The sequence below is a fragment of the Camelus ferus genome, chromosome 4, assembly GCF_009834535.1.
Source record: "Camelus ferus isolate YT-003-E chromosome 4, BCGSAC_Cfer_1.0, whole genome shotgun sequence".
Taxonomy (NCBI): domain Eukaryota; kingdom Metazoa; phylum Chordata; class Mammalia; order Artiodactyla; family Camelidae; genus Camelus; species Camelus ferus.
The window spans coordinates 54,434,211-54,457,038 of record NC_045699.1 but is presented as its reverse complement, the minus strand read 5'-3'; the positions used below and the strand labels follow the sequence as shown (position 1 = coordinate 54,457,038).

General features: G+C 45.0%; 1 protein-coding gene across 6 annotated transcripts in view; it reads right to left on the bottom strand.

Moving 5' to 3' along the window:
- The window catches only part of PALM2AKAP2 (PALM2 and AKAP2 fusion), a 425,013-nt gene that overhangs the window by 139,294 nt on the left and 262,891 nt on the right, over positions 1-22,828 (bottom strand). Inside the window, exon 1 of one of the 6 annotated variants that reach the window (XM_032478153.1) lies at positions 1,813-1,817. The exons of the other annotated variants lie outside the window; for them this stretch is intronic. The gene's annotated coding sequence lies outside the window, so the exon portion shown is untranslated. Of the gene's footprint in view, positions 1-1,812; positions 1,818-22,828 lie in introns of those variants that run through there. 6 annotated transcript variants of the gene reach the window in all.

The window sequence follows — 22,828 nt, the reverse complement described above, 5'->3', positions numbered from 1 at the left end:
TCTGAGAATCCCATAAAGTGACACCTTTTCATTCATAAGTTTGAAAAAATATGGTGATGGTTAACACTATGGTGAAAAGTTGTTAGAAGAAAAAGCAAAACCATGAGACAGAGAGAAAAGGTTATCAAAAAGTAGCATTTAAAAAATACCCTGGCTTTTACTATGGAAACCAGTATGGAGATTCCTTTAAAAACTAAAAATAGAGTTGCCATGTGATATAGCAATCCCACTCCTGGGCATATACCAGGGAGAAAACTCTAATTCGAAAAGATACATGCACCCCAATGTTCATAGCAGCACTATTTACAATAGCCAAAACGTGGAAACAACCTAAATGTCCATCAACAGATGACTGGATAAATAAGATGTGCTATATTGATATAATGGAATACTACTCAGCCATAAAAAAGAATGAAATAATGCTATTTGCAGTAACATGGATGGACCTAGAGACTATCATACTGAGTGAAGTAAGTCAGACAGAGAAAGACAAATATCATGTGATATCATTTATATGTGGAATCTAAGATGTGACACAAATGAACTTATTTATGAAACAGAAACAGACTCAGACATAGAAAACAAACTTACAGTTACCAAAGGGGAAAGGGAAGGAGGGATAAATTAGGAGTTTGGGATTAGCGGACACAAACTACTATATATAAAATAGGTAAGTAACAAGGTCCTATTATATAGCACAGGGAACTATATTCAATATCTTGTAATAAGCCATAATAGGAAAGAATATGTACGTATATGTAGAATCACTGAATCACTTTGCAGGACACAAGAAAATAAATAACACAACATTGTAAATCAAATATACTTCAATAAAAATAAACAAAAATGCCCTGGCTTTTTTCCCAGCCAGGGGTGCAGGGATGTTTTGGGGCCAGGTCCTCCCCTCTCCGCCATAATTAGAACCTTGAGAAAGGAGGAATTGCCCTCAGGGAGCCTATACTCTTGGGTCTTAATTTAGAAGAAGAACCCAGTAACCAAGATAAAGCCCTATATTCATGGAAAACAGGTTACTCAGGCTTGAGACGAAATTTGGAAGGCAGAGAAAGCCTCTCAGCATCATCTTGTTAGTTTTTTCCCCGAGAGTGAAAATATGACCACAGAATTACATGATTCTGGGCATATGCTGATCTCACAGCAAACAAAGAGGCCAGGTGTTCTGATAAATGTACCAGTTTCTGGCAACGTCATTGACTCCTGATTGCACTCCCACACCCGAAGGACTTGTAGCCTTGCTGATGCCTCTTGGGCTAAAAGGAAGCTGCTTTTGTCCTCATTCGCCAGCTTTCTTTACTTTTGCTTTGATGGTGGTGGGGGTTAACTTTTGGGGCTGTTTTAAAGGCAGCTCTCGCAGCTTGGACTAAGAATTGGAAGAGCTGGTTCTGGACACCACCCGGGGCCCATCTTCAGTCTGGGGTCAGACTGGGGCCACTTACGGAAAGTGCTTTGATGGCACCATAAGGAAATATGTGCATGCGCTGCGCTGGTCCACCGTGCCAACCCACGGAGGGCCAGTCCTCTGCATTTTCACACCAGCTTCCTTCAGCCAAACCATCATGAAACAACCAGTTAAGCAGCGGTGAACATAAGTAGTCTGTTTCTCCCTAAATTCTTTCCACCCTGGTATACGAGGAATTTTGGAAATAACCATATTTTCCCCCTTGGGTGGATGTTCAGAGAAACAGTTATTAACGGAAGTGGCAGTTCAGCGTTTAGATTAGGCTGGGGATCTTTGGAGACAGCTTGAAATATGATCTATGTGCCCACATGGCCAATGGTGAAGGAGGCAGCCACCTCCAGCAGCTTACAACTTAGATGGAACAAGAAAGGATGGACTGAGGTTGGCAATAGGAGAAGCTTGCAGGATTTCTCTGGGTAGATGACCGTACGGCAGTCAAGATTGGGGCAGGACAGAATTCTCTTTTGCCTCGCCCATGTTGTCCCTGATAGGAGTAAGCACCCCTTTAAAGGGTGTATATATAAGACGGTACAACTTGTTATTGGAATAAAGGGAGAATTTGTGAATAGAAAGCCACCTGGCAGTTTGCCAAAAAGGTGTCCTTTTCACTCCAGACTCAGTTTGCCCTTCAGTCCCAAAGTACCTAGAATTCTTTGGCAGTGACTACCTCCCAACACACTTCTTCATCCTGTTTTTTCTATTTTTTTTTTCTGTTTCCAATTTAAAAAAAAATTGAAGTACAGTTGATTTACAATGTTGCGTTAGTTTCTGGTGTACAGCAAAGTGATTCAATTATACACACATATATTCTTTTTCATATTATTCTTCATTATAGGTTATTACAAGATATTGAATGTAGTTTCCTGTGCTACACAGTAGGTCCTTGTTTGTTTATCTATTTTATGTATAGTGGCATGTATCTGCTAATCCCAAACCCCTAATTTATCCCTCCCCATCCTTTCCCCTTTGGTAACCATAAGTTTAGTTTCTATGTCTGTGAGTCTCTTTTTCTTATTTTGAAACTTTAACACCTTATAAGGAAGACTTTAGCAATATACACTTACTTAGATATGGTCTCTGATTCAAAAATTGTGCATAAATAAGGAGTGGTAGCACATGCTCCTGCACAATTACTGTATAAAATTGGTTGGATTGGGGTTTTCCAATTCAACAGACGTGAAACACTAAAGGAAAGGAAAACAGATTTACTCATCCTAAAGAGATGGCAGATACCTTGCTTACCATTAAAGAAATATACATTAAAGCTCTATTATATTGTACCTTTCAGATTTATAATAAGAAGTAAAAGTGATAGAAACTTAGCTTTGTCGGGGAAAAGCACACTTAAACTTTGTGGGCTGCTGGTATTCTAATCCAGACTGCACAGAAGGGGAGGGTAGCAGAAACCATCCTTCCTCTGTAGAATGGAACACATCCGCTCCAGGTGAGCTGCTGTCCTCCACATGGCCCTATGTTTCACTAAATCAGTCCTAGAAATCCTTTATTCCTTGCCAGGGAACCAGCCTGATGTAGGAAAGGCACTTGCCAATAAAACACTGAATGAACAATGAAACAGCAGCCTGATAGGGAACTTTTGGGAAATATTTTCTTGCTCTTTAAAAGAGACACGGATAAAAGAAACTTCCCTCTCTTCCTCCCCTGAACATTCTCAGATATATGAAGGCTGGTGATGTCTAGACTGTGGCAGCCATTTTGTGACCATGAGAACAGCTGGTGGATGACAGAGCTGACATCCTCAGGATGGCAGCACAGAAATATGGAAGTAAGTTGAGCCCTGGAGGGTGTCACTGTGTTGTGAAATTAAACCACTCCAGGTAGGCAGTCCTATCATAGGAGTATTACATGCAGTATATTGGTTCCTTATTATTTAAGGCACCTGAGATAAAATTTTCTGTTACTTGCAGTGAAAGCTATTGGATTATTTGTATTCTTTGACATAATCATTCATTTTAGAGAAGACATGCCAAAGTAATGACCAAAGGATTAGAAATTTTTATCCCATGCTAGAAAATGCAGAGACATGTACATGAAAATCACATTACGGAAAAAAAAAAGCAGAATATAAAAAGATAGGAACACAATCCCAACCACATAAATATGCACGTGGCTTCTAGCAAAGATCAGAAGAAAATCCAACTTCACAGTGATGATCACATCGTTGAATGTTCACGAGAGTCTACGGTTATTCCTCCAATTGAAATCTTTATTTTTGAAGCTTATGAGAAAGGAGACAGCATCAGACCCCAAATCCAAACTTCTGCACAAAATAAATGGTAGAGAGATGTCTATGAAGGGGGAGTGGCATGTGTTTTAGGAAATCCTTCTAGAACAAGTCATTCCATGTAAGCGATTTGGAGCTTTCTCCCTTGATGTAATCACCAATTACCACAACCCAAAGGTATGAAAGATCTTTTCAAAAAATGTCGAAACACACAAACTTCAAAGAAGAGAAAGGGTACGATTGCAAGGTGGCAAGGAAAGAGGACGCAGGAAAAACTGTATAGGAGACGTTCACCATCTCTTACACAATGGATTTCTGAAAATATGTCATAAGCACAACCTAAGGCTTGCTTTAATTGCCACAAACACAAGGGAAATAGAAAATCTAAGTCAGAGAGGCTGTTGCACTGAGAAAGCTGTGTGTGTCTGAACATCAGAGAAAACGTTGAATCGGGAGAAACTGGACATCAAGGAAACCAATCAAGTTCGCACCAGATGGAAAGGCTATAGGAGTATTTTTGTAGTAGGCAGTTATAGATCTTTATTTTTTGGAATTCTTCTTTCAAGAGTCACCACTGAAACAGAGTTCTGTTATTCATAGCATTGGCAGCTAAATTAAGACAGATCAGAAAATCAAGGGCAAGCAAGTTACTGTAACACCGGGGAGTTTGCTATGAACTGCAGCAAAATAATTCAAGAAAACACATTTAATTGCATTTAATCAAATGCACTTTCCCCCTGAGCTTTCACACAGCTTTCTGTCATTCAATTTCTCGAACTTTGACTCAAGGAACACATTATTTCAAGGCGTTATTAAATGTTAGCTTTCTTTTTATTTTGAACTGTAGCTTAAGATGAATTGTGTTCATATCTGGATTCTTGGGGTGGGAATCAAATTTCTTTTGAATTTGAGAAGGTATTAACCTTTGAAGCCAGTTTAAGGAGGTGAAAGAGATGTCAGGTTAACTAAAAGGGGTGCAGTGGAATAAGAAAAAAAAAAAACTCAAGAGAATTTAAAAGATAATTAAGCATATTTCACATGGAGGAAAAAAAGCGTAAACACATTTCACCTCATTATAGAAAGCAAATGTTTAATTCAGGAATAGTCTACAGTTGTGCCCTGCTTTCTAAAAAGTTAATATACCAAATATTCAAAGTTTTAAAGCGTACATTTTTTGTAAATTCTAGAATGAGCCATCTTGTATTGTCTTTAAAAGATCAGTTTTCTATGGAAATAGACTTTCAATCTGCAATAATTACACATATAAAGAGATTTTCAGGAATATATTTATTACTTAAAGATCCGTTTAAGAGACCGATGTACTTCACTCAACTAATTTATTTTAGCCACCCCAAATAGTGTTATTAAAAATATATAGGATTGAGAGGAGGGTATAGCTCTGTGGTAGAGTGTGTGCCTAGCATGCACAAGGTCCTGGGTTCACTCCCCAGTACCTCCATTAAAAATAAATAAATAAGTAAAAACCTAATTATCTCCCCCACCAATTAAAAAAATATATATATATATGATTAAGGATCTCAGAGTGAATGGAGAATTTAGCTCCAAAAAATAGTCACATACACATTAGGTGAATTTTTAGTATCCCATCAGAATTATTTCTACTTAAATGATTCCTCACCTCTTGATATTGGAAAAAAGACATAAATTAGGGTGGTGTATGCAGTAAGTTCATCTCTCAATCCTCGTTTTCTGTATAAAGGTCCTTCTCGATGCCATGAGGCAGACTCACAGGTTTAAACCGAAATACCTTGTGGAGGACCCTCACAACCAGAGGGCCCAGCCTTGGGTCAAACTGTGAGTCTCCTAGTGACAAGGGGTGCTTTCTGGTCTCAGGTCTCTGACTGTCACACCACAGGGTTTTGACTGGTCCCTAAATTCATTGTAGGGCACAGGTGAGCCCCCAAAGATCAGAGCCTACAGCATGCTCTCAGTGAAATGGGCAGAGTCGGAAGTTGGAATAAGGTGCACCCACACAATGGAATGTTATGAAGCTGTGTGCGTGCGTGCGTGCGTGTGTGTGTGCGTGCGTGTGTGTGTGTGCGTGCGTGCATAAGTTCATATGTATTGACATGGACAACTCAACAGAAAAGGTTAAGTGAAAGAAATAAAAGGTGCAAAATACCGTATGTAGTATCAGACTTTTCATGTGAAAAAGGGAGAGGAATGGAAATTATTTTTGAATTTTATTATATTTGCATATAGGAACACATTGATATAAATCTACTGAAAGTGGTTCCCTTTTGGGGGTGACAAAGGAAGGAACAGGGTCATATATTCAAAATACAACATCTCAATAGGTATCTTTTTATAATACTTTGATTTTGAATCATGTGAATACATCACATAGTAAAAAAACCAATGTATTCAATAAGAAACAAACTCAGCAATGCTACTCCCATATTGCAGCCTGTGGTGACACATTGTTAAAATACCCTATGCCTGACTTTCCTAGTCTGTGAGCTATTTTACATGCTGTTTTATACCTGGGTTACTTTGGGGGCCACTGAATTAGGCTGGAAAATGTGTTCTCAGAATCAAAATGAACCTCACATGGGTCAGTATGGCCATCATTAAAAAAATCTACAAATGATAAAAGCTGGAGAGGGTGTGGAGAAAAGGGAACCCTCCTACACTATTGGTGGGAATGTAGTTTGATGCAGTCACTGTGGAAAATAGGATGAAGATTATTTTAAAAAACTAAAAATAGAGTTACCATATGATCCAGCAATCCCACTCTTGGGCATATATCCAAAGAAAGCTCTAATTTGAAAAGATACATGCACTCCAGTGTTCATAGCAGCACTATTTACAATAGCCAAGATATGGAAGCAACTTCAATGTCCTTCGACAGATGACTGGATAAAGGAGCTGTGATATATTTATACAATGGAATACTATTTGGCCATTAAAAGGAACGAAATAACGCCATCTGCAGCAAAATGGGTGGACCTGGAGATCATCATACTGAGTCAAGTAAGTCAGACAAAGACAAATATAATATGATATCACTTATATGTGGAATCTAAAAAAAATGATACAAATTAACTTATTTACAAACCAGAAATAGACTCACAGACATAGAAAACAAACTTATGGTTACCAAAGGGGAAAGGGGTGAAGGGACAAATTAGGAATCTGGGACTAATATATATACACTACTATATATAAAATACACAACATTTTCAATCAACTACACTTCAATTGGAAAAAAAAAAAATCAAAATGGCTGATCCGCACTCACACTGGCCTTGGCACTTAATGGCCACTTGTTCACATTCCTATTTTAAGGCAACTGATCCTTTTTTTTTTTTAAGCTTTTTTTTAAAAACATTTTGATTCTTTTTTTTTTAATGTTTTTATTTTATTTTATTTTTTACGCAGCAGTACTGGGGACGGAATCCAGGACCTCTTGCATGCTAGGCATGCACTCTGCCTCTGATCTATTTCCCTCCCCACAACAATTGACTCTGAGTGGGCAGTCAATAAAGTCAAAAGGACCTCTCCAAAGGACAGCAAACCAGCTGTGACTGTCCGCCACTGAGTGTCAAAGACAAATCCAGGCAGCCCTGGAAGCACATTCTAAGCTGTATGTACATCTTATGGATCTTATGTTTTACTTATATTTTGCGATGTCAGTTTCTATCTCTACAAGTCACTTGAAATCGTTTGGGGGAATACGGCATTAAGACAATAAGGACAGTCAGATGGGGCGAGGAGGAAGGGAAAGGAGGAGGGAGGGAGAAAGAGAAGAGAGAGAAAACACGAAAAGAGGGAACAGTGAGTGAGGGGAGAGACAGCACAGAGAGAGAAGGGACCACAGAAATCCAGAAGGAGCCGGCTTCCCTTGTGTATTCTACACGAACAAGACCCAACTCATTCCCCAGGTCTTCAGAACCATGAACACATTTTGCCAAAGGAACACACCTAGGTTTCCAGGCTCGCCCACAAGAGCCTGTTGGACGTGAACGTGGCTAGCCTGAGAGCAGGGGTTCTCGCAGAAGAGCGCCTGCTCTCCTCACCAGAGGACCCCTTGCTCAGCCGTTCCTGCGGGAGCTCCTGCGGGGAAGCTCTGGCGGTGGACGAGGCCACATCCAGCTCTGGGCCCTTCTTTCACATCTTGCCTCCCTCCCCAGGACTAACCGGGTCTGGTTTTCATGAGGCCTGAAGAACCTCAGGGGACTGACAGCCCACTGGCTCTTCTCTGTTTAAAACCAAACCAAACTGAGCAGATCTCAAAACAGAACGAAACAAAACAAAAATCCCCCTCTCCTCTCACCCTCCTTGTCTGATTTAGATGTTAGAGAGAAGCTGGCTGAGTTGTAGTTATGCGTTAACGACTAGTTAACCTGCTCAGAGGCATTCCTCTGATCAAAACATCTTTTTTTTTTTAATTGAAGTTTAGGTGATTTACATTATTAGTTTCAGGTGTACAGCAAAGTGATTCAGTTATTTTTATATTTTTTGGACTATTTTCTATTATGGGTTATTACAAGACATTGAACATAATTCCCCGTGCTGTATAGTAAGTCTTTGTTGCTTATCTGTTTTATGTATAGTAGTTTGTATCTGTTAATCAATCCCATACTCCTAATTTATCCCTCCTCCCCCACCTCCCTTTGGTAACCATAAATTTGTTTTCTATGTCTGTGAATCGGTTTCTGTTTTACATACAGATTCATTTATATTGTTTTTGAGATTCCACATATAAGTGATATCATTGTATTTAGAACATCTTTATGAAAGCTTTGTGGCCGGTGTGGGTAGCTCAGCCCAGCCTCGGCCAGCTCCCCAGACCAGCTCCTGCCATTCACAGCTGCTTTCTTTCCTCTGCTCTCTCCACCCTTCAAGCTCATCCGAGCAGCTTAGAGGCAGGTTCAGTGGTGGCTAATAACATCTACTTGCATCTGCCGGCAGCATCCTGCACACATCAGTAAACATTCAATAAATACTTGCTGGTTGACTGAGTTCCAGGCACTTTTACTGCTTTACATTCAAAGTGGTTTTGAAAAGTAAGCAAATCTGAAATTGGTTAAAGTCTGGAAGTGAAGCCTGAGTTTGGGTTGTTTTCTGGCCATCGACTGTAAGATCCTTCACAAGTCTTCCCTCAGTTTCCTCATTTGCAAATTAATAGAGATTTACTAAGCACCTACCCCATGCCGGGCACTACTCTACCTACTTTAGGTACATTGAAGTCTTCACTCTTTATAATGATGCTACGGGGTGGGTGGGACACAATGCTTATGCTCCTTCTAGCTCCAGGACTAGGTTCTCAACGACTAGGAGGTTCTGCCTGTCGAGTTAATGAAATAACGCTTGAGAAAGTGCTTTATACATTACAGAAGTGGGTACGGATGCTACAGAAATGGCAGAGCTGAAAATAACGGAGCCGGGAGACAGGAGCAGGTGTGATAAGGACATGAGCCTGTGTGGTGTGGACTTCCCACTCTTACAGGAGCTTCCCAAGGATGCCTGGTTCTAGCCTCCGTCCTTCAGAAACCAGCCTGCCCCCGGGGGAGGCCTTTGGTTGTCCAGACCTGTCCGAGACGGGGTAGGAGAGTTTCCTGCAGGTGAGGGATGGATTCAGCACACAGACCTAAACCACACTTCCTGTGGTTTGCTTTTGGAGTGTCACCACCAAAAAGCTCATTGTGCCTTATTTTTCAATCAATTCTGAATTTAAAGGGGACTTAAGGGGTGTTCTTATCATTCCCCAAATGCAACAATATAACAGGAAGCAGGCAAAATAAATGTTGTTCCTACTCCACCCCTTTCCTTTACGTGAGGAGTTGAGCCGGTTCCCCGTTAGCTCCATTCATGCAGATAGTTCACTGAACACCTGTTGTGTCCAAGCACAGGCTGGGCGTGGAGGAAACACAGATAATAAAGACAGTGACCAAAAGGAAGCTCCTGGAAAGACAGAGACCAGTAATGCCAGTGTGGACAGTACAAAGACAATGTTAGACAACTTGAAACCTGGTTTACTATATTTTTGCAAAAGTTGGTAGGGGTGGCTATTGGCATTCCCACCAGAAGAAGAGAGATGGGTGATGTGTATCCCCAACACTGCCACACAAAGTTCCCGAAGCCATGATGTCCTTTAAATTCTTCCTCTGCCCTTATGACCAGACTCTTAAAATAGGAGACTCAGTTCAGAGAGGCACATGGGGAAGATAGAAAGGGGAACAAGGAGCCTGGTGACACCCGCCTCCTGTCCTCAGTGTCACCACCTGCCAGCTCACCACTCACGCAGAGAAATGGAGTAAGTGTGTTCATGGCGACACAGTCAAAGGGCTTGGGAAGATCTGCAATGATTGTGTTCTTTCTTTAAAAAGCTCTGGAAGCCACAGCTTACTATAGCAAGGAGCCCCAGGGAGAATGCCAAGCAATTCAAAGGAGAAGACACAAAGAGATGGGTAAAGAATCTCCACTCCAGAATCCAGAAGGAGCAAAACAGACGGTCAGGGCGGACGAACAGCTCTCCATGAGTTGCCCCTGCACAGAGGATAGAAGACTTGGACCACAAAAGCCTGAGTTGGTAGAGGGAAAAAAATCCTTACGTGACCTCATAAGGAAGGTGGGGACAGTCACTGGCCAAGATGTAGATGCTCCCTCTCAGGGAGCTCTACAAACAGCTTTGCAAATGACTGGCTGGCTGGGGACAAGCTGGATGCCACCCTAAGGCATTCCTCCAAGTTCATGGAGTTGCAGGCATGTTAACACACGGTGGATGCTCAAAAGTTTGCTGGTGGGTGAAGCAGTGAGCTCAGCCAGAAGAGCCCAGGTTTTCTCAACGCATCTGCGACACCTGCTGTACCTCCTGCTGTGACCCACGGAAATTCCCACCCAGCTTCACCGACATCCGCCACATGTCTTCACCTGCTTTCTAGACTGAGAGCTCCGGGAAGGCTGGGGCTTTCCTTGCTTACCTCTCTCCATCTGCTACAGCTGCCAACCTAGTGCCTGAAACTGAGAAGGCGTGCATCCTTCCAGGCACCCCCCCACTCACCTGTGGGGTTTTCTTTTCCCTCCCAGTATCTCCTCTACTGTTTCCTGGGAAACACGCCTTCACTCATTCCAATGTCATGGTTTGAGGGAGAATCTAAGATCCTCTAAAAACACCTGTCCCACCCCACCCCAGATGGGACACGGGTGAACATCCAAAACGGTCCAGGGATGGACAGCTATCCAAGCTGAGCCACTCAGAGCCCTTCTCAGAATCCAGGAACCATGTCTCTTTGTTCCCATTTTGAGGTGGGACTGAAAACGGAGCTGGAGAGTGGATGGCAGCCACCTCTCTAGCTGTGTGGAGAGCCTGCCTGAAAGGATGCTGCTGACACTCAGAGAGAGGCAGAGGCAGCGGATGAAGAGCAGAGGCCAGTGGCATTTGGAGCCCTGGTTGGGCACACCTGCCATCCAGCTGCAACCCTCGCCTTTCCTGGGACCAGGCTCTATGAGTCCGTAAGTGCCCAGTTTTCCCAGACCGTCACTTCAAGCTGGGTTTTGCCACTTGCCACCCCAAGACTCCTGACTAATACATGGAAGGAGTTACTATTTGGTATAATTAGGCCCCTGTGGGGCCTTGAGAACCACTGGGAAACACGTGATCATCATGCCCCTTCCCCCCGCACGCTGATAGTTGGAATCTGCGTTAATCCAAGAAGCACATCAGGCTTCGAACAGAGACGGCGGCGGGGCTGCGCCTAATTCTGCAGAAGCACCAGCATGTGGGCAGATCATTAAAGTCCACGTGAACCAAAAGTAGTATTAAGAGCCTGGGAAATTAAGAAGCTCAATGTAAGTATCGCAGAAAAGAAAGGCAACTGGAATAAAAAGAAGGGAGGTTGAAAGCTCACCAGTGAGTTGATGTTTACCTACACCAAGAAGGAAGAAACATTTTCTTCTAACCACTGTGTGTGTTTTCCAGTGACACCGAGGAGAGCAGCGTGTCACTGCTGTTGCTACAAGTCAGTGTAGCTCCCTGGTTCTCAGCATCTGGTTCCCGGACTGAAAGCATCAGCATCACAGGGAACTTGTTAGAAATGTAAATTATCCTGCTCCACCCCAGGCCTGGCAAATTAAGACTCTCTGGGGGCGGAGCCCAGCAGTTGGTTTTAACCAGACCGCCAGGTGACTGACGCACCACGAAGTTTGAGGAACACGGGCACAGTGTTTTGGCAAAGTGTGTAGCTCGGGTACCAGTTCTTGGGTTTGGCACCGAGCACAATAAGAACAGTGCCCTGGAACTGTGTGGAGGTGTGGCTCCTGAGTCAGCCACTTACTGTCTGTGGGGCCTCAGACTCAGCTATAAAATAGAAACAATAGTAGTAGCTGCTAAATAGTTGATCTGAAGATTGAATGAGATAATGCTCGTGAAGTGCTTAGTTCAGTACCTGGCACATAGGATGAGCACTGCACAAGTGTCAGTTATTTGTATTATTTTGCTGCTGTTCTGACTGCAGGGCTGGGCCTGGGCCCAGAGAAGCCAGAGAGGATCCCTCCAGAGGGATTTGCTTTTCTAAAACACTCACTACTGCAGCCTGTATTTATTTTTTTCTTCTAGCAAACTTCTGTTTATCCTTCAACACCCTGCTCAAGGTCACCTCCTCTGTGATGGCTTCCCAGAGCTCATACTTCTTCCTCAGGGCGTCCTTCCTCAAAGTCCTCAGAGAGCCTGGAGAGGACCTTGGCTCTGCCCCTTCCTAGTTGTTTGATCTTGGGAAAATTTCTTTTACCTTTTGATGCCTCAGTTTCCTCATCTGGGAAATGGGATGAATAATTGTATTTACCTATAGGACTGCAGGGGCGATTAAATAGGCAATACGTGTAAAGGTACAACAGTAAATGGCATACAGTAAGTGCTCGATAACTGTCAGCTGTGTCTCCTGGCGCAGGATGGACGAGGGAATGCTAAGTGAGTGGGTAAGAGGCAGGGTCAGGTCTAGGGTGAGGTGACGGAGGGCTTGCCTCAGGCATAAAGCTTCAGGAGGCTCCATAAACTCAGTTCCAATAACAGTCGGAATTGTTCCAGTTACAAATAAGGTTTTAACAAAACTTCATTTACAAACACAGGCAGATAGATGGCCCATGGCCAGAGTTTGCTAGTTTGATTTTTTCAAACATTGCACTAAAATATTTGTCTTGAGAACTGAGGCATGAAGCCTGGGACACGAGGGCTTCCTTGGCTCTTTGTCCTCTGCTGGAGAACGGCAACCAGCTGCTGGCACCGTGGAGCTCTCTCTGCGCCCCCTACCCGGGGTGGGGTGCGCTCAGGGCCAGCAAAGAGGCTGGGGGGGGGGGCGCATTCTGCTCCCTGCCCGTGGCCCGGGGCTGAGTCAGTCTGTTCAGAATGGGCTCCTCTCTAAACTCCAAGACAGAGTTTTTATTTTTATTTTTAAACTTTAAAAAGAAAATGATTTATTTTTATGGAGGTACTGGGGGTTGAACCCAGGACCTCGGGCATGTTAAGCATGTGCTCTACCACTGAGCTGTACCTACCCGCCCCCCAACCCCCGCCCCATTCCTGGGCCCAAGACAGAGTTTTTAAAGAGAGTACAAACTCGAAGCACATTGGTGTCCCTCTGCAGTTTTTAAGCCAAATCAAGGGTAAGAGTATTTATACATATTCATATATACACACATACATCCATAGGTATGTACAGGTGTGGCTTTGGTATGTTCTAAAATTTTCAAGGACAGTGTGTGCCCATAACCAAGCTGAAATAGTCACCTCTTTCAAAAACATCAGGGCTCCCGTTTCAGATGCCTTCCTCATCCCGAGAGGGACAGCCCCGGGCTGTGCCAGCTTTTTGCTGGGGTTTTGTCTTATTAAGAAGTGGCCTGTTTCGTGGCACACTTGCCATCTTTGTTGGAGGAGCAAACGATTACCACCTAATGCTTGTGCTGTCAGAGACAGGCCTAATTCTGGGTCCCAGGTTTTCGTAGTACAGAGGCAGCCGTGAGAAGAAAGGGGTTTTTCTTACTGTGATGGTCACTATGCAAACGGCGGCAGGGGATTTCTTTCCTTCTCCTTTTTATTACTGTGCCTTTAAAATGGAAGCCATTTGGGGAAGTGAGAGCGGTGTGCTTTTGTTGCTTTGGCAATGGGAGTGACATGTGTCACTGTGCTGACTCAAAAGCAGACCAAGTCTGGGTTTCCCTTTCTCTCTTGGGCTGACATTGAAGTCTTCAGATCCTTGCTCTTTGCGGCAAGCATGGCTCTGAGTGTGTACCAGGCGGGACAAAGCCCCAGGAGAGGCCGGTAAGGGTTTGGGTCAGACACGGTCGCAGCATCCTGCCAGACAGCCACTGCCTTGGCAACACCCATTAGCGGCACACTGGGCACGTGCCCAACCGCATGGAGCTCCGGGAGTGCCCTTTGCATAGTTCCAAACCAGAAACTGTCCTTGGCACTTCCCAAGGGGGGTTCTTTACAAGAGCCACGTCCCACAGTCCTTCAGCTCTCGGCTTCTGAACTGTCATCAGAGATGTGCCCCCACCACGGGCTCTCCCCTTTGTCGGGGTGTAACACTCAATCACTAGAATAAATTCACGGTGGCATTTTGTAGCATAAAAGGGAAGTCTTTTTTTTTTTTTTTTAGTTTTTCCTTTCTTGTATTTTTTGCTTCAAGTTTTGGTTTCAAAATTCTTTTCCTATACTTGGTAACAGCTGCATAAGATTGTTATTTTATTCATATTTTTAAAAAAAGTTTCCGTTTTTCAGTTTTATTACGTAGAGTTATTACAGTTTGACTGCACATACACATTATATTGCTTGTAAATACATGTATACAGTATACTGCACTTTGTTTTTATTTTTTATATATGTACTAATTATTGTTTCTAAGAACAGATTAGATCTCTAGCTTTTTAAACTTAATAGTTATCAAAGGAATAAAGCCAGCTACAAAATAAGAATCAACAGAATGCGGTAATCCAATCATAAAGGACAGTCAAATGTGCTTTTTTTTTTTAAATAGGATGCAAAGTTGACCCATTCTATGAAGGCACAACATTGCTTGCATTCCAACTAACAGTAGTTCATGTTAAGTGAGTATTTTTGCTTGTGTCTATCAAGCCATTCTTAAGTCCCTTAAACTTATTACCTCCTTTAATCCTCACCCTTGTGCTAGGAGATACGAGGATATAGTAGGGCACATGGTGCCTGGGGTGATGTCTTGTCTGTGAGCCTTCTCCCTCCAGACGCCAGAATTTGCTAGTATTTGCAAAGATAAGCATCTCTGTGGCATTCCCCAAACTGGCAGTGGTCATGTGTCCCCTCTCTGCTACCCCTTCTCTCTGCCCTTAGCCGGGGAGGTACTAACATTACCCATATCATACAGATGAGGAAACCGAGGCTTTGAGAAGTGAAAAACATCAAAGGTCATCCAGCCAAGCAGCCACAGAGCTGGGAAACCAGCCGCACGTTACTTCAGAGCACTCAGCGCTAGGCTGGGCTGTCTCCTCGCTCACCCACAAACCGTGGTCCCTCTTGCCCCCATTTCCAGACTAAGGAACCCTCAACCTAAGCTGGCACAGTCCTTCAGATGGAGGCTCTGTTGCTCCCACACCATTAGGTTGTTCAGAAAATACCCAAGACTAAGAAGGAAAGAGAAACATGATATTGGGACCCAGGGCATGAGGACTGTATTTCCTCTTCTGATCCACACCTACACTTGGCCCAAGGGAGGCCTGCTGACCTTACACTTGCAGGTGAGAACCCACCAGCAACTTCGACCCAGCGCGCGTTCATTTATACGCCTGCATGAAGGACTGATGCTATCAGAGGTGCCCCCGACGTGGCCCCTTGTCCTTAAGGAGTGCCACCTTAGGAAAGGAACAGACGTGGAAGCTATTTGCCAGATCCCAAGGCCTTCTAGAGAGGACGTATAGGGGAGAGGAAGATTAGAGGCAGCGGAGAGAGATGAACTCTGGCTGAGTAACAGGGGCAGCTTCAAGGAGGAGGCACGTGGAAGTCTGGCTAAGTCGAATGAGTGATCTTTCAATAGGCAGAGCTGAGAAGGGCCTCCGGGAGGATGCTCAGGGCGGGGCGGCACAGCCAGGGCAGGACAGCATGGTGGAGGGGGTACCTATGCCTAGAAACACAGGTTGGAACCAGACTTGGGGTCTAAATCCCAGCCTAAGAAGATCTGGTTTTACATTCAATCAAAATTTATCTTGAGTCCAGTCTTAAACACCCTGCCCAGGAAGGGTTCATACCTGAGAGGCAACTCAAGTCTTCCATGAATGTGTGGAGCTTTGGAGACAAAAACCTTGAATGGCCTGAGGCTTGGAAAACATAATATGGGGCCGAATCAGCCCAGAGGACAGGCAGACCTCCCCTTTCTGCAATGAAGAGTTAAGAATGGGATACACCTGGCCGTTGGGAGCTCAGTATGGGTTGGAAGATGGATTCATTCACTAGACAGATACTTACTGAGCACCTCGGATGTGCCGGGCAGGGACCTAGGCATTTAGGAAATGCCAGGGAATAAAAATCCCTGCCCTCCTGAAACTTTCATTTCAAGGGAATTTTTTTCAAAAAAATTTTTGTTGGGGGAAGTAATTAGGTTTATTTTATTTTATTTTATTTTATTTATTTTAATGGAGGTACTGGGGATTGAACCCAGGACCTCATGTATGCTAAGCATGCACTCTACCACTGAGCTATACCCTCCCCGTGAAGGGAATTTCTTAATACAGCAAGCATCACTATTTTCCAGGCATGACTTTATGTGATCACCCATTAATGAACTCACCCAGTCTTTACAACATCCCTATGAGATATACTATTATCTGAATTGCACAAATGAGGCTCAGAGCTGCTGACTCATCCTGGGTCAAGGCAGTCCATGGCAGGGCTGCACACATCGCCTGGAACTGTGCTCCAGAGGCTGGCTCCCGACCCCAACGACGCTGTCTGAGTGCCTGCAGTGTAAGCAGTTGTAAAGGAGGCTGAATTGTAGCTTCTCACTGGTCAATCGCAGTCCCTGCTTCTGGCTGCTACTTTAACCCCTTAAAGGGTCTCCACTTGGCAAAGCTCCACATTTTCAGGGCAGAGGAGACCTGTCCTCTCTCCTGAGCGCTCAAAGGCAACGGTCCTCCAAGTGTGTGGCCCACTTATTTGTGTCTCTTCCCAAGTGGTTCCCTGTCTGCGATGAGGTCAGTCTAGAAATGGAGAGAAAATGTCTAGAAACTGTTCTAGCAATGTGTTGAACCTAATAAGATAAAAAAATCAGTACCTGTACACTTGCTGCCCGTTCCCCTCCCCCCACTTCATTTTTCTCATAAGACTTTACAAAAGTATTGTTCTGGGATGAATTGGAAATTTTAAAAGAAGAAAATAAAATCTGACCCATCACCCCACAGATCTTTAGAGAAGCATTGTTCTTGGGGAGTTCAAGTTCCCAGGGCTGGGTGGATGGCATCTCTGAGAACGGAGAGATCCTGATGGCCAGGTGCAGGAAACATCTGGGCGGGGACTTCCCATGTGTCACCCTAGCTGGTGGGTGGGTCTTTTGCTCTCTTGCTTGGGTGGAGGAGGGATTGTAAGAGAAGATGCTTTTGCTTTTGGTCAGTGGGCCTCCGGTCTTGTGCAAAAGCCGTTGAAATTCGTGAAAGAAATTAAGCTTGGCCTCCCGGGCTGGGGATTGGGGGTGATCGGGGAGCTGGAGCAAGAAAGGTCAGCTCAGCTGCAGCTGAGGAAGGAGGAGAGATGCAGGAGAGGATACTGATGCTATGTGCACGCAGGGGAGCTGGACGCGGAGTCCAAGGGTTCCCAGCCTTTGCCAAGGTTCTTGTCCGCAGGCCCAGCTCAGGAGCCTCGCAGACAAATGAATCAGTGAGGACCGGGGATGGCGGGGCTTCCCCCGAGTGAGCTTGGCATCTTCGCACGAACCTGGGTCCAAGGGACTCCCAAGAATGCCTGGGAACTGAACTGCCTGCCAGGCCAGTGCCGCTCGGGGACTCAGAGTCCTCTGTTATTTGATTTAAAGATAAATGAGTGTTACTGCTTGCAGTGAGTTTGTGGACCAATATTTATACCTGCTACTCTTTGGGAATGAATTTAGGAGCGGCAGTGAACAATAAAACTGCTGGAAGGTTAGGACAGAGGACAGAGGGGAGGGTACGTTAGGTGAGAACAGGCTCACGGTCCCCGACGTAGAAAGTGGAGGGGGTGGAGGAAGCCACAAGCTGTCCCCTTTGGCCCAGCCCACAGCAGTGGCTTAGCAGCTGCTGTCCTGTCTGCCTGGAATACTCCCGACACGGCCCCTCTTCCTGTTTTTCAGGTGTCAGCTAAAGTGTCCTGTCTTCACAGAGCTTTACTGGGAGGTGTGTGTGTGTGGTGTGTATGTGTGTACATGGGTATGCTCATGAATGTGCACATGTGTGTGCTGTGTGCCTGTGTGTATGGTGCGTGTGTGGGGGGGGGTTGCAGGGAAGATGTGTCAGATCACAGGGCCTCGCAGTTTGCAAATCTTCAGTGGCTCTTCTGTCACTCCCTTCTCTTACCCCCTAATTCTACAAGTATCCTTCCAACTGTGTTGAGCTCCAGAGTTTTGTAGCCAGGACAGGAATCGGGTCTGGGGCCACACCCTGAAAATCTGGGGAGCCTGTTCTGTCACTGGAGGAAATCCTGAGATTTTCACATGAAGACAGAAGACCTGCCACGGGCAGCCTCTCCTCTTGGGTATTTGAAAGTGAAACGCAGCTGCCCCGGCAGCCAGGAGAATCACATCTGTGCTCCCCGGGGCCACCCTCCCCAGTGCCTTTGCACCGACTGACTTCACATGAAGTTCCCAGACTTCAGGGGGCTGGGAGGCGGGTAGGAGGGGTAGGTGCTGACAGCCAGACTCAGAATTGGTGGCTCCCCTTTCAGAAACCCGCATCGCCCACCCCAGCTAGGGTCGGCTCACACGTGCCAGGTCTGAAAGGCAAACATCTGTCTTGGCCAAGTCCTGACTGCTTCCTGTTGCTGATAGGGCTAGAAATCCCCAGAGAACATCTTCCCCTCCAAGGTTTGGTCACTTTGGCTCTATTGAGGTGATAAACAGGAAGTGGAGAGAGCTGCTTACAAATGAGATAGCACGAGACTCAAAACAGCCACAGTCAAGCTTCATTTTCTCCTGAAATTCCAGTTTCAGTTTCCATTTAGCGGGAGCCAAGAGTGAGTTTTCCCAGTAAACCCAGGCGTCCCACAGCCCCCTGGCCCCACGGGCACCCAAAGCTGCAGCCCAGCCCACACCCCAGGGCCACGGCGGCCTCTGAGCAGACACAGGAGTCCTTCCCTCCTTGGAAGCAGCGCCCAAAAGGCTAATCCTGGGGCAGGAGGGTGGGGGGATTCCAGAATTCCAGACCCCAGAGCCTCGCTCCCAACCCCCTTCCCATTCATCCATTCATTCATTCGCTTGTTCATCCAATAAATATCTATTGGGTCCTTTCTGGGTGCCAAGCGCTGTGCTGGACCATCGCACAGGGACTACTGCAGAGAAAAGGGCCAAGTCCCTGCTTTCAGGAAGCTCACAGTCTAGTGGTGGGGACAGACACCCACAGATCCACACGCCTCCCACCCGCTAGAAAAAGAGCCCTGTGTGGCCCACATAATGCCTCAGATCCATAGATTTAAACACAGCCATGTCAGCTTCCCCTGAGACGCTCATTCTCAGCTTTCTGTTCCTGCCAGAACTTCTTTGAGCAAGTTCCTGTGATGGTCTTAAGACACGTCAGCAAATCCTTTGATATCTCTCCTTGGAGACACAGAGCCTAATATCTCTCCCTTGTATCTGGGCTGGCTTTAGCGACTTGCTTTTTTCCCCTTGTATGTATCATTTTCTAATGTTTAGACATACAGTCATACAGACATACAGACACGGAGTCATACAGACATACAGACACAGAGTCATACAGACATACAGACATACAGTGGCCTAATCCTCTCACAGTGGTCGCTGGTCGGCTGCCTTACGTTATGCGTCACTGATGACTACGTGCTCCTTTATCTGACGTGAAATGTACCCGCATCTCCTGTGCAACAACCAACAATCACTGAGTCGCCAGCACTTTGCTGGGCTCATCCACGTAAGAGAGCTCACTTAACTTTCAGGTCTCCAAAGAAGAAAAACCTTTACGAGATGTGGAAATGGAGGCTCAAAGTGAAATGATAAGGCGTAGGAGTTCCCCGGCCAGTACATGGCAGAGTTGGGATTGCAATCCCGGTGTTTTAAATCAAAGACCAGTGCAGCCCTCAGTGACACAGCTTCTTTTTTGTGCAAAAGTACATATTGGGCCAGTTTTTCTTTCACTTCTTTTTTTTTGTAGCAAGAACATTCAAGATCTAGTCTCTTAGCAACTTTCAGGTATATAACCAGGCTTGTACTGTGTACTCTGTACATGTAGAATTTAAGTATTGCTAACTCTGATCACCGGGCTGTGCATTAGATTCTGACTCACTTCAAACAAACAGAAAGTGGCAGAAGGCACGCTGGGTGGCTTTGGAGGCTCGGCTAGAAAAGGTGACATAGCTTCTGCCTGTCTCTCTCTCTCTCTCTCTGGGGACACTTGTTTTTGGAAGCCAGCTGCTGGGCCCTGAAGACCCCCTTGCCACCTGGAGGGGCCACGGGGAGATGTCCTGGCTGACAGCCCCAGCGGAGGTCCCGGGGACAGCAGCACCAACCATCAGACACGAGAGTGAGGGAGCTTGCGGATGACTCCAGCCCCAGCTACCGTCTGACAACCACTGCATGAGAGATTCTGAGCAAGAACTGCACAGCTGAACTTCGAGAGGTAATAGTAACAACATCAACAACAACAATAATAACAAATACTTGGTTTTCTTTTAAGCTACTGGGTCTGGGTGATTTGCCACGCAGCAATGGATAACCAGAACAGTACCCCGTCCTGGAAACACTGGTGGATCTCGATTTTTCTACAGTCTTGCAACTCACAGCTTGGCCAGCGGGCCAGTGACATCGGGCCACCTGGGAGCTTGTTAGAAATGCAGAACCTCGGGATCCACCCCAGACCCACTGAACCGGAACCTGCATTTGAACAAGACTGCCAAATGTTTCATGTGCCTCTGGAAATTTAAGACACATGGCTCTGCAATACCTTTTTTGAAAATACATTATTTTAAAGCAATGCTTAAAAAAATTCAAATACAAAAAAATAACATAACCACCCCAACAGACCTATCACCCAGATTTAACTGATCATAATAGTGAGCAAATATTCTGTACTGAACACTATTTTAATTACTTGACAAATATTAACTCATTTATAACTTTCATGACAGCCTTTGAGAGAGATGCTATTGCTGTAGATGAGGAAACCGAGGACAGAAAGATTAGGTGATGTACTCAAGGCCACACAGCTCCTAAGTGACAGAGCTGGTGCCTGAATGCAAGGGGTATGATTTCAGAGCTAAGCTTTCTTTTTTCCCTAGACATTTAACACTGCCACCTCTTCCCTTTCCCCCCATATCTTAAATCTATCAAGTCTCCCTTGGAATGAGTCTCTAGTTCATCCCTTCCTTTTTCGCATGGCCACCATCCTAGTTGGACTAGGACTCCTGAGACAGCACCCAGCTGGCTTCTACCTCTCCTGTCCCACCGTGACTCGATCCATTGTCTCCTCGGCCCCAGATTCATCTTTCTGCAAACACTGCTCCTGCCACTCTCCCTGCCCAAACATCTTCAGTGCCTTGGTTCTGCCTGGCATCTAACCAGGCCGACGTGGACTCCAAGGCCCTGGAAACCTGGTCCTACCTCTAGTCTCCAACAGGAAACAGCACATAACGGCATCACTGGGCCTCCATCACAACACACTGAGCTTCCAGGTTTGCTTACACACCTACACCTGCCAGGGTTTGCCTCTGCCTCCTTCCTCGCCTGGTCACCTTGTCCTATAAACCCCATTTCAAATCCCCACTCCTTGGCAAATTCTTCTTTAACTGCTTTTAAAGTATAAGCTCCCAGCCCTGAACTCAATCAACTCTAAGTAGCATTCCAATATTTCTTTTTAAGTCTCTCTCTCACTATCTTTTTTTTCAGTATCTTCAATGGCCAGGGACTGCAATGTTGGGCTACAATGTATGTAAGATAAAATTTATTATTTTAGCCATTTAAGTACACAGTTCAGCGGCATTAAGTACATTCACAGTGGGGAGCAACCATCCTCACAGTCCATCTTCATGAAACAGTAACTCCCTATTCCTGCCTTCCCCACAGCCCCGGTAACCTCTACTCTACCTTCTGTCTCTATGAATTTGACCGATCTAGGTACCTCGTATAAGTGGATTCACAGAGTATTTGTCCTTCTCTGTCTGGTTTATTTAACTTAGCATAATGTTTTCAAGGTCCATCCCTGTTGTAGCATATATCAGAATTTCATTTTCTATGATTGAATAATATTCCATTGAATGGATATGTCACACTTTGTTTATCCATTCATCTGTTGATGGACACTTGGGTTGTTTCCACCCTTGTCTAGGGATGACTAATGGGAATAATGCTGCTATGTACATCTGTGTACAAATATATGTTCAAGTCCCTGTTTTCAATTTTTTTGTGCATGAAGCATTTAGTTTCGTTCTCAAAACAAATCTATGGTAGGGACTGTTTGTCTGCTTCATAGGAGAAGAAAATGAGGGTTCAGAGAAGTTGTCACTTGTTGAAAGCCGCATGCCTGGGGCTCAAATATGGTTTCCCCGAAGATTCTGATTTCACTAACACTTTTCCTAGAGTAGACAAGGATCTAACTTAGTAAGGATCCCACAAGTCAAGGTTCTCTGTGTGATCTCTGTTAATGCTGGCGGTAGTGACAATGGCCAGAAACAGGTAGAGAAATGATGTCCTGTGTCCAGCAAAGGCGGGCTGGTAGACAGCTTCTTCTCCAATGTGAATCTGAACCCCAAGCCTCTTGATGAGTTAATTAGTTCCTAAACACGCCTTGCCTTGAAGAACTAAGTCTGTAGCATCTCTTTGGCCTGAGAGTCAATTGCCCTAGTCAGGGGGAGTTTTCGGTTTAGGGTGAAGGAATGGAGACAGCCGGACCCTTTGCTTCTGGAACAAAGTGGTGCTCAGGTCCACTGCCCC